We start from the raw sequence: 9,809 nt of genomic DNA on the forward strand, positions 1-9,809 counted from the left end.
ATCGTCCTCATCCTCAAACAAACTGTCTATGTATGTGTGTGTGTTGTGCTGTCGCGTTTTTCCCGCCTCTCTCTCTCTCTCTCTCTCTGTCTCTCTCTCTCTCTCTGTCTCTGTGTCTGTGTCTGTGTCTGTGTCTGTGTCTGTGTCTGTGTCTGTGTCTGTGTGTGTCTCTCTCTGTCTGTGCTGTCGCGCTTTTCCCGCCTCTCTCCTCTCCCTCGCTCTAGCTTTAGAAGTACAGCTAATAATTCGTCTTCTCTCTCCTCATGCTGGGGTCAGTGGGTTTATGATTTCATTTCACATTTTCTAGCTCCAACTGTTTTGCAATGCGCACTGTCTGTAACATATTTCTCCGGGAGGTTACCACGACCTTAAAGTACGGTCCACTCCCATCTGAAAGATACTGAGTTGGATCCCCGGTAATCCTTTCCCTAACATGTGTGCATCCTTGAGCAATAGGTCTCCCAAACTCAATCCCAACTTAATTACATCTATCTGATGTTCAATGTAAGTGGTTTTAGATAAAACACGTTGGCTAAATGGCTAAAGAGGTAATAGTAATGGTCTCTTGGGCCCATCCAACTGTCGGCTACTTGGCTCGTGTGTTTTGAGGCTCTGTGACACAGTGTTTGCATAGTGCCTGAGTTCCTTGCCAGATACTTTCTGCTCCCTACCCATTGCCCAACATAGAAGAGTCTGTCTGTCTGAGTTTGAATAAGTAACTTCCTGCCCCCTAATGATTTTTATTTAATTCATTTTTTTTTTTAACGGCAACAAATAAATCCTCATAAAAAAGTTGAAACTCCTCTGTGAGTACAGGGGAAATTAGACTAAGACTTAAGAAGAAATCGCTGTGTTGCAATTTCTTGCAAGCAGGCGGCAGCCTTGGTGGCAGATTGTGAGTAAACGCTTGGCCTTTTACAAAGCCAATAATGAATCTTAATAAACAGATAATAAACCACATGCTCTGTTGATAGCGCCTTGGTGCATGTATGTGTGTGTGTAAACACACTCTTGCCTGGTCTGCTTTATTCCCCTGGTTTACGGTATGTGTGTCCTGAATCAGGATTATTTCTCTGTCTTGGTGTGAGAGATGGAGAGTGATTGTGGAGATTCTCTATGGAGAACCTGGACAACGTAAATTAACTAGGATTTACTAACACAGGTGGTTTTAATGAGGATCAGGTCAAGCCATAGCATTTATTTAGTCTGCTGCAAGCAGTAGAGGAGTTAATTGTATAATCTCCTACATTATGGACAGGAGCAGGATACTGAGGTGACTTGGGTGGTCAACAAGGCAATAGGTTCATGGTTTGAACCACATCGTCTGCAGTCCAACTTAAGCATCGTCCGCAGGCTTCCTTCAGCGAGATGCAGAACCCCTACCTCCTCAATGACGGCTCAGTCAGGCCTAAAACACTGGTTAAACCATTTGTTTGAATGGGGGACTTGCGTTTAAGATGGGGAGTTGTTATTCGAATGGATTCACCGTACAGTCGCTCTGGATAAATTCGCGACAAAGTAATGATAATAAACTGTTCACTACTTTACTTTGCATGGCAGGAGACAATGTTGCAGAAGGTTAAGTGGCAGCTGTTTTAATAGTGTCGTTTGGTTAACAAATCGTATTGGACGTCTGTAGAATATAATGTCTTTTGTGAATGGGGGCTTTGTTGCCTTGAAGTGACTGACTTGATGTAAATGATGCAGATTGTGGTTTTTGTGTCAGAATAGGGGCGGTTGCCTGGCTTACTGCCTCCAAATTAGCATCCGTTGTAATCTTTTCCTGATCATATTTGTCCATTGGTCCATAAACCTGTGGGTGTACTGTGGGTGTTTTGAGGGCCAAGTTTCCCCTCCATCACCTATTTCTGAAACTAGCAGTTGGGCCAGTGGTTTCCTCATGGTTCTAAGAGCTGAGGTTGGTTTTGTTTCCCTGGCTGTGCATTGCAGATAAAGATGCACACTGTAAACCCAACCGTAGCTATGGCTACTGCACATCAATACTCTTTCTTCCTTCTTTTTTTTTTTCTCCGTTCTTGTTTTTGTTTGTATATGTCTTGCGTTCCTTCCATAATCTCATTATTTTATATGTGAGCAGCAAATTATCAAAACATACATAACACAGAAATATCGACGCAGCATAGTCCACCCACCATTCCACCAGGTAACCTAGAATCTGTTCTGGTTGTTTACCCTCCCCGGTCCTATTAGAGGAGGTGTTGGGTGTATACATCACTTGTTTATTTTCCACCAATTCTCCTGCTAATACCACGATACATTGTGCTGGTGGAGCGACGGCAGGAGATGGAAGTCGTCGTTTATCATATCGGTAATGAGAGCGCGCTAATGGTGTGTATTCCGGAGACAGCCATGATACACTGCATGGCGCTTGCCAGGGATTAGCCTCCGAACAAAGTCTGTCATTGTCTTCCCCGTGCTCTTTAATTATCTGGCAAACATATTATTGGCAAAAATCAGCGTGGTGTCCGTGTTGTTATCATTTCAGATAACGCTGGGAGAGTGAGAGTTCGTATTCAAAAACCCTATAACTGGAGCAAAGGAACAAAAAGATTTTGGAGCAATCTTCTACAGGGGGGATCTGCTGTGTGAACCTTGGGTTGTTCATGACGCCATGACCCCACCACCTTCTTACCAACTATCAACTCTGCCACAAATGCTTGTAGACACCTAGGATCTATTGTTCAAGAATGGAGTAAAGGGGATAACCAATATTTGATAACGTGTCCACGTATCATGGGATGGATTGCAGTCTCTTGAGACAGTGGCTCAGAGCTGTCCTTCTTTCATCGTACATCTCCTCCTCCACTCTACCGAGGAGTTGTTCCGACTGTGGTTCAGAATAGAAGACGTGTGTGTGTGCCTTTTATGATCACATGTATGTGTGTCTGTTTATGTGTGTTACAGAGTGTCTGAGATCATGTATGCCTATTTGTCCGTGTGTGTGAATGCGTGATCCCATTAGTACTGTGTGTGTGTGTGTGTGTGTGTGTGTGTGTGTGTGTGTGTGTGTGTGTGTGTGTGTGTGTGTGTGTGTGTGTGTGTGTGTGTGTGTGTGTGTGTGTGTGTGTGTGTGTGTGTGTGTGTGTGAGATATATTAGACAGCGGTGGGTTGGGGGACACAGTTACGACAGCAGTTAGATGTTGGAGTGGAAGTCGGATGTTGGATATGTGTATGGTGGTGGCAACTCGGATCTGTTAATGACAGGAGTCTGTTCTTGTATCTCCCCCCTCCCCATCCCCACCCAGCTTGTAATTTCTCCCTGACCTCGTCTCACTCAATATCAAATCAGTGTAATTGTATTACAAGGCAAGAGGCGTGGCCCCAATCAGGTCCTCCACCCTCCATGGCGTGTGTGTGTGTGTGTGTGTGTGTGTGTGTGTGTGTGTGTGTGTGTGTGTGTGTGTGTGTGTGTGTGTGTGTGTGTGTGTGTGTGTGTGTGTGTGTGTGTGTGTGTGTGTGTGTGTGTGTGTGTGTGTGTGTGTGTGTGTGTGTGTTGCTTCTGCAGAATCACATATGCAGCGTGCATGAGGGAGAGAGGGAGACTGAGAGAGACTTGGGGTGAGTTCCTGCCCTCATTTTCTCAGGAATTCCTTTGTTTTTGGAAGGCAGAGAGGGAGAAACTGAATCTGTGTGTAGCCCGGGGGCCTCTGGGGGCCGTGCTCCTGCAGAGCTCTCCCCACACATCTCTTCTTCTGCCGCCAAAACCCAGCGCTTTTAAAGGACGGCTCCGCTTTCAAAGCTGGGATCATCAGCCAAGGTGTTTTTCCACCTTTTTCCCCCGAACAAGAAAGGACAAGAAAATAGGCTGTTAAAATGACCCTCACAGAAACATTTTGCTGACCATTTGACAACAGCAAGTGATGTTCGCCATTGTCATATGTTCCGCATAACTTGGTCGTTTCTTTTAGAGTCATTGCGTGCAATGAAATTGATATGCCAAAGCAAGGAGATTGAGTTACAAACGCATAATGGTAATACTAATCATTATATCCATGAGTGGTTGTCGATCTTATGAAATGAGCAACATGAGGTTGAAATGCATATTGAATGGAACCATGGCTGAGGTTAACATGGCTGTGCCAGGTGGATGGCAAACCATTCCAGTCCAGTAACATATACTATATTCAGTCGTTTTATCGGCCAACATTGTAGGCTGCTGGATCAAACCCTGAATCATGATTGGGCTGTCACTCAGGAGATGAAAAGCCGTTGGCCGGGGAAGCACGTGTGTCTTATCAAGCCAAGGAGCTTGCCAGCGCCTCACACACATGGTAGCGGTACATAACATACAAAACAAGATAATAACACAAGCAATAACAAGAGAAGTAACTGGTACAGGCTTGCAATCACAGAGCCTGGTCTTCTTCCAATAACATCCCAAGGTTGCTTGCTATTGAATCAACTTTCATTCTCTGATTCTCCTTCGCTGTCATTCTCCAGTGATATCCGAGGTTGCAGAATGAAATCACCAGAGTTTTTTTTCTCTCAACCTGAACAAGCAGTTAAGTCTAATTCAACCCTGCATGTGTGGGTCATTGGAGCTGATAAACCTTTCGGCTAGCGGTGCTACACTCACACAAAGGTTAAGTAAGCCTATCTCTCCTGCTCCGCCATCGTGGTTGGCCATCACTAAGTTGTTCTACTTCTTCCGTGTGTGTGTGTGTGTGTGTGTGTGTGTGTGTGTGTGTGTGTGTGTGTGTGTGTGTGTGTGTGTGTGTGTGTGTGTGTGTGTGTGTGTGTGTGTGTGTGTGTGTGTGTGTGTGTGTGTGTGTGGATTGTCTTTCACTTTTAAGTAGCTAACTGCCATAAAGGAGGGAGACCAGCACCCCCTCCCCACTTGAAGGGGTCTGGTGTTAAGCAAGGGGGGGGGGGGGGGACTGAATAGGCTTGTTGGCTGCCTCTTTTGAGCTGCCTCTATTCTCTACCTTCATAAAGAACAGGCGGGGGCGGCATGGTGGTGCTGGTGGTGGGGTTACGATGGGGGTAGGACGAGGGGGTCTTAGTGGTGGGATCACGTGAGCGGTTATTGTGTGTTCATACTGGTTCTCTGGTTGTCACTCGAAATCAGTTTGACTCTTTCGCCGTCAAAATCATTACAGAGGCTAAAAGCCGTGTGCGTGTGCGCATCAACAATCGTGATAATCACGTTTGTTTCCAGCCTTCCTGCTGTGTTGCTATAATTAGCCTTCTATTCTCTATCTCTCTGTCTCTCCATTTCTCTCACTCTCTCTCGTGTGTGTGTGTGTGTGTGTGTGTGTGTGTGTGTGTGTGTGTGTGTGTGTGTGTGTGTGTGTGTGTGTGTGTGTGTGTGTGTGTGTGTGTGTGTGTGTGTGTGTGTGTGTGTGTGTGTGTGTGTGTGTGTGACTTCAGCAAGAGGAAGTTGAGTGGGAGAGTCATATTTGGACTCCTGCTTCATGGGGACAATGTAAAGCCTCCTGTTGCAGTCCTATCCCTCTCTGTACGATTGACTCTGGAGTGTACTGCTGTGTGTGTTTTGGTGCGAGGCTTTGTTGCTGTGTGTCTGTGTGAGCCTCACACAAAGGTGTGTTTTGCCAGCATGTTAACAGCCCCTCAACAACAACTCCCTTCTAATTGGGCTCTGAGCGTCCGGGCGTTTGATGTCCCTTGTTTCGCCAGACAGGGGGGTGGGGGGTGTCTGGGAGGGACATATGAACTTCATCATTCGGTCACTCTGTGATAGGAACACGTCCACATGACATGAATTCCCACCAAACCGGGGGCACTGTGGACTTCTGATCCACAAACTCGAGAATAAGGAGATCACACAGTCCTCCGTGCATAGCATACCGATCTCCCCTGCTGTCTATCGACCACGACCTATCACCAAGACCAGAAGACCACACCCCACCTCGTGCCAAGCTCAGTCTCCCGTTACCTGCATTTTATTTCAACCTTTCCTTTTTTTTTTTAATACACTTATGATCCCTCTTTTAAACGTCTGTCGTCCTCTCTGCTCTTTCCTCCGCTCCTTATTTGTCCCTCTTCCCTTCCCTATAGTTTCTTCTTCTCCTTTTCTTTAACCTTCTTCTTCGTCTTCGTGTGTGTGTGTGTGTGTGTGTGTGTGTGTGTGTGTGTGTGTGTGTGTGTGTGTGTGTGTGTGTGTGTGTGTGTGTGTGTGTGTGTGTGTGTGTGTGTGTGTGTGTGTGTGTGCCAACGGCCACAGCTCCACCACGCCCCCTGGAGCAGAGCGCCAGAGCAAACATCTGTCACACGCACACTATCCCCCGATCTGATCACTCCCACCCAGGAAGCTCTGGGGTCAGGAAGAGTAGCAACAGCCAGCGCTACACCGGCACACACCCACGGACACGTGCATGCACACGCATAGACACGTGCCCACGCGCAGACAGACACGCGCCCATGGGCAGACAGACAGACAGACAAGCTATGGCAGAAGGGACTTCACCACCTCGCCCAATCACTCTCGTTCTCTCTTTCTCTAACTCTCTGTCTCTTTCTCTGTCTGTGTTGAGCGGTTGGTTGCGAGAAGCAGGATTTGGACCGAGTCAACCCGCTGGCTGGCAGGCAGGTGCCTATCTTCGTCTCTGATAAAACCATCCTCTTCTCAACCCCGCAGGCTGTAGAAAGCCGGCTGAGGTGGCAGGTTTATCACCTGCGGTGTTGATCAAATCGTTGACAGTTAATCTGCTTTGTGCGTTGCTCCAGGCGATGTGAGGAGAAAGGGACCTGTTTGAATAGAGGAGGGAACACATTCGTTGTGTTTCTTTCAAGTATAAATAAAATGAACAAACATCTTTCCTTTTGATTTTGAATTCACTAAAGTAACCAAAATCCACTTTTTCTCATACACATGCTGCCAGTATAAGGACAGATACAAGCTTACCTTACCGTACCCAAGACCTACTACGTGCTTTCAGACTCAAGCCCTTTCTTTTATCCCTCCTTCCAATAAATCAAACTTCATTGTTTAATCCACAACAGGTTATCTTTAGCAGGTTCCCTACCCCCTGCCTAAACACCCTAATGACTTGTATCTCAACTGACATTACTTGCTAAATTACATAATGGTAAATAAACTGTGTGTGTGTTTGGCGTGTGCGGTAAAGCTTCGGGCCATGTGATTTTGTAAATAAAGTGCATGTCACACGGAGTGGCTTCTGAGCCCGGAGGGATCTGGTCTTATCCCTTGAAGTCAAAGGTGTGTGTGTGTGTGTGTGTGTGTGTGTGTGTGTGTGTGTGTGTGTGTGTGTGTGTGTGTGTGTGTGTGTGTGTGTGTGTGTGTGTGTGTGTGTGTGTGTGTGTGTGTGTGTGTGTGTGTGTGTGTCTCAGCTGTTTCCTGAGTGTCCATGATGGGGAGCACATTTTCCCTGTTCGACATCAACAGCGAAGACCTCCGAGAGAGACCAGGAAAAAGTCAGATAGAGAGAAAAGGAGGGGAAAGATATATCGAGAGAGACTTGGAAAGGTTATGGAGTGAGTGCCATACATATAAAGAGACAGAGAGAGGGGGAGAGAGAGACAGCGACAAAGAGACTTGAAGAGAGTCAGAGAGAAGGAGAGACGGACTCAGAGAGACAGCCACAAAGAGAATTGGAGAGAGAGAAACAGATAAAAATACTTGGAGAGAGAGAGAGAGACTTGGAGAGAGACTTGGAGAGAGTCATAGAGAAGGAGACGCTGAGTCAGAGAGAGAGACGGTGTCAACGAGACTTGGAGAGAGTGAGACACTGATAAAGAGACCCGGAGAGACAAATAAATCGAGAGTAACAAAACCTACACGGACTGCCTGTGCATTTTTCCACCCCTCTTCCATTTCATTTTGGGACACGGACAATCTTTTTCCCATTAACGCTCATCAGAGGAAAAAAAAACCACTGTCCTATTTTCACACGCGGGCCGGGAACAATTGAAACAATTTGAGCCGCCATTATCCTAATGTGGCGCAATGGAAGACGAGGAGCGGAGCGGGCGGAGCGGGTCGCGCCCGCCCTTTTGATGAAGTGGCTCGTGTTAGAATGTGGCCCCTCCGCCCCTGAGGAGAGGCCCTGGCCACTCGAGGGGCTGAAGGAGGTTTTGATGGAAACCCCATGAATGATTGATAACAGGAGAGGAGCGGTTTAAAAAGTCCCACCGCCCAGCCGCCCGCCCACCCCTTCGTGCTCCTTGGCCATCTATTATTCAGCGCCCTCTCCCTCGTATTTAGGTGCCACACGGAATTTCAGTCACCATCGGGAAATCTCGGGTGGGTAATTCCAGTCAAAGGAATTAGGTTTTCTTTTTTGGGGGTACCTGATGGGCAGAGCTGATGCCCCAGGTCGTGACGGGAACAGGACAGTGTACGTACGCAATATGTTCCGTGGGGGGGGCAGGGTGGGGTCTAGTTAACTTTAGCTGGAGAGTTGGAGTAAACGCTCTTATGTAGAACCAGCAACACACCACCCGGGCCGCTGCTGCCTACTACATCATCAAAGGAATGAAACCTATCTGGTGGAAGGTTAAGAAAGGGAAATGAATATGCATTTAATGATATGGAATTAGTTTGTTGGCCGTTTCTATTTCGGCGTGGGTTTGTTTTTATTCCGTCGTTGGCACCGGCGACTCGTGTGCGTTTTGTTTTTGTCGTCGCGGCCTGCACGATGCACTGTCTTGTCCTGGACATGTTCTGATGGCTGCATGCCACCCTGGCTTACACACACATGGGTAAATAGAGTGCATCAACTCACTACACACGCAGTCTGCGTGACCGAGTGCCGGAGTCACACACATAGCACACATGTTGGGTATAATGGTGGTGAGATTGAAGGGAGGGGGAGGTGTGTGTGTGTGTGTGTGTGTGTGTGTGTGTGTGTGTGTGTGTGTGTGTGTGTGTGTGTGTGTGTGTGTGTGTGTGTGTGTGTGTGTGTGTGTGTGTGTGTGTGTGTGTGTGTGTGTGTGTGTGTGTGTGTGCGCGCGCGCGGAGGTGGAGTGTTGCTTTGTGGAGAGGAGCTGACAGGTGCTGTGGGGGTCCCATGACCCCCCGCCCAACTGGAGAGCAAGACAGACAGGGGGGAGAGAGAAAGATATATATATAATACACACACACACACACACACAGACAGAGAGAGGAGAGCTAAAGAGAGCCTGATGAGGTTAGTCTTCTGCTGTGTCTGGCAGCGTTATATTTAGTGGCCAGAATTTTGTTTTTTAATCTAGTGGTTGGACTATTTGGTTTGAGTCCCAGCCAAAAAGCGCCGACTTTGAACCCCAATATCTTCTACTACTTGACCAGGATCCTTGACCCCTGGCCGCCACGTGTATCTGAATTCACTTTGGATCAAATGAAATGTCCGCATCAAACTAAGCAAATAAAGGGAGATGGTTGTCATTCAGTGTTTTGTACTGTCCAGTGTTGGAAGGTATGTAATTCAACCGTTCACGGAAGTAGTGATTTATTGGCGGCCAACTGCGTGCGGTTTTGCTTGACAGCTGCGTTTCCGTCCCACCTATTCACCTTCTTCCTCTTCTTAGTATCACAGTGACTCCTACCTTTATGCCCTCGTCGTACATTCACCGACGACTCTGCGGACGAGTTCCCGGCAGCTCTGTGTGTGTGCAAACGTGCGACTTAAAACTGAAATTGTACAGAGTCCTATTAATTTGAGGTTGCGAACATAATTCAAAAGTTGACTCAGGATACTTCGTGAACAGGCTTTGAGCGGTGGTGGGTGTTCCCATTTTTTTCTTTTCTTTTCTTCAACTCTTGTGTGTTATCTTCCTAGTGACGATCATTGCTTCGTCACGGGGAGGGGGGGGGGGGGGGGGGGGG

This window comes from Gadus chalcogrammus, chromosome 15 (genome assembly GCF_026213295.1).
Source record: "Gadus chalcogrammus isolate NIFS_2021 chromosome 15, NIFS_Gcha_1.0, whole genome shotgun sequence".
Lineage (NCBI taxonomy): Eukaryota > Metazoa > Chordata > Actinopteri > Gadiformes > Gadidae > Gadus > Gadus chalcogrammus.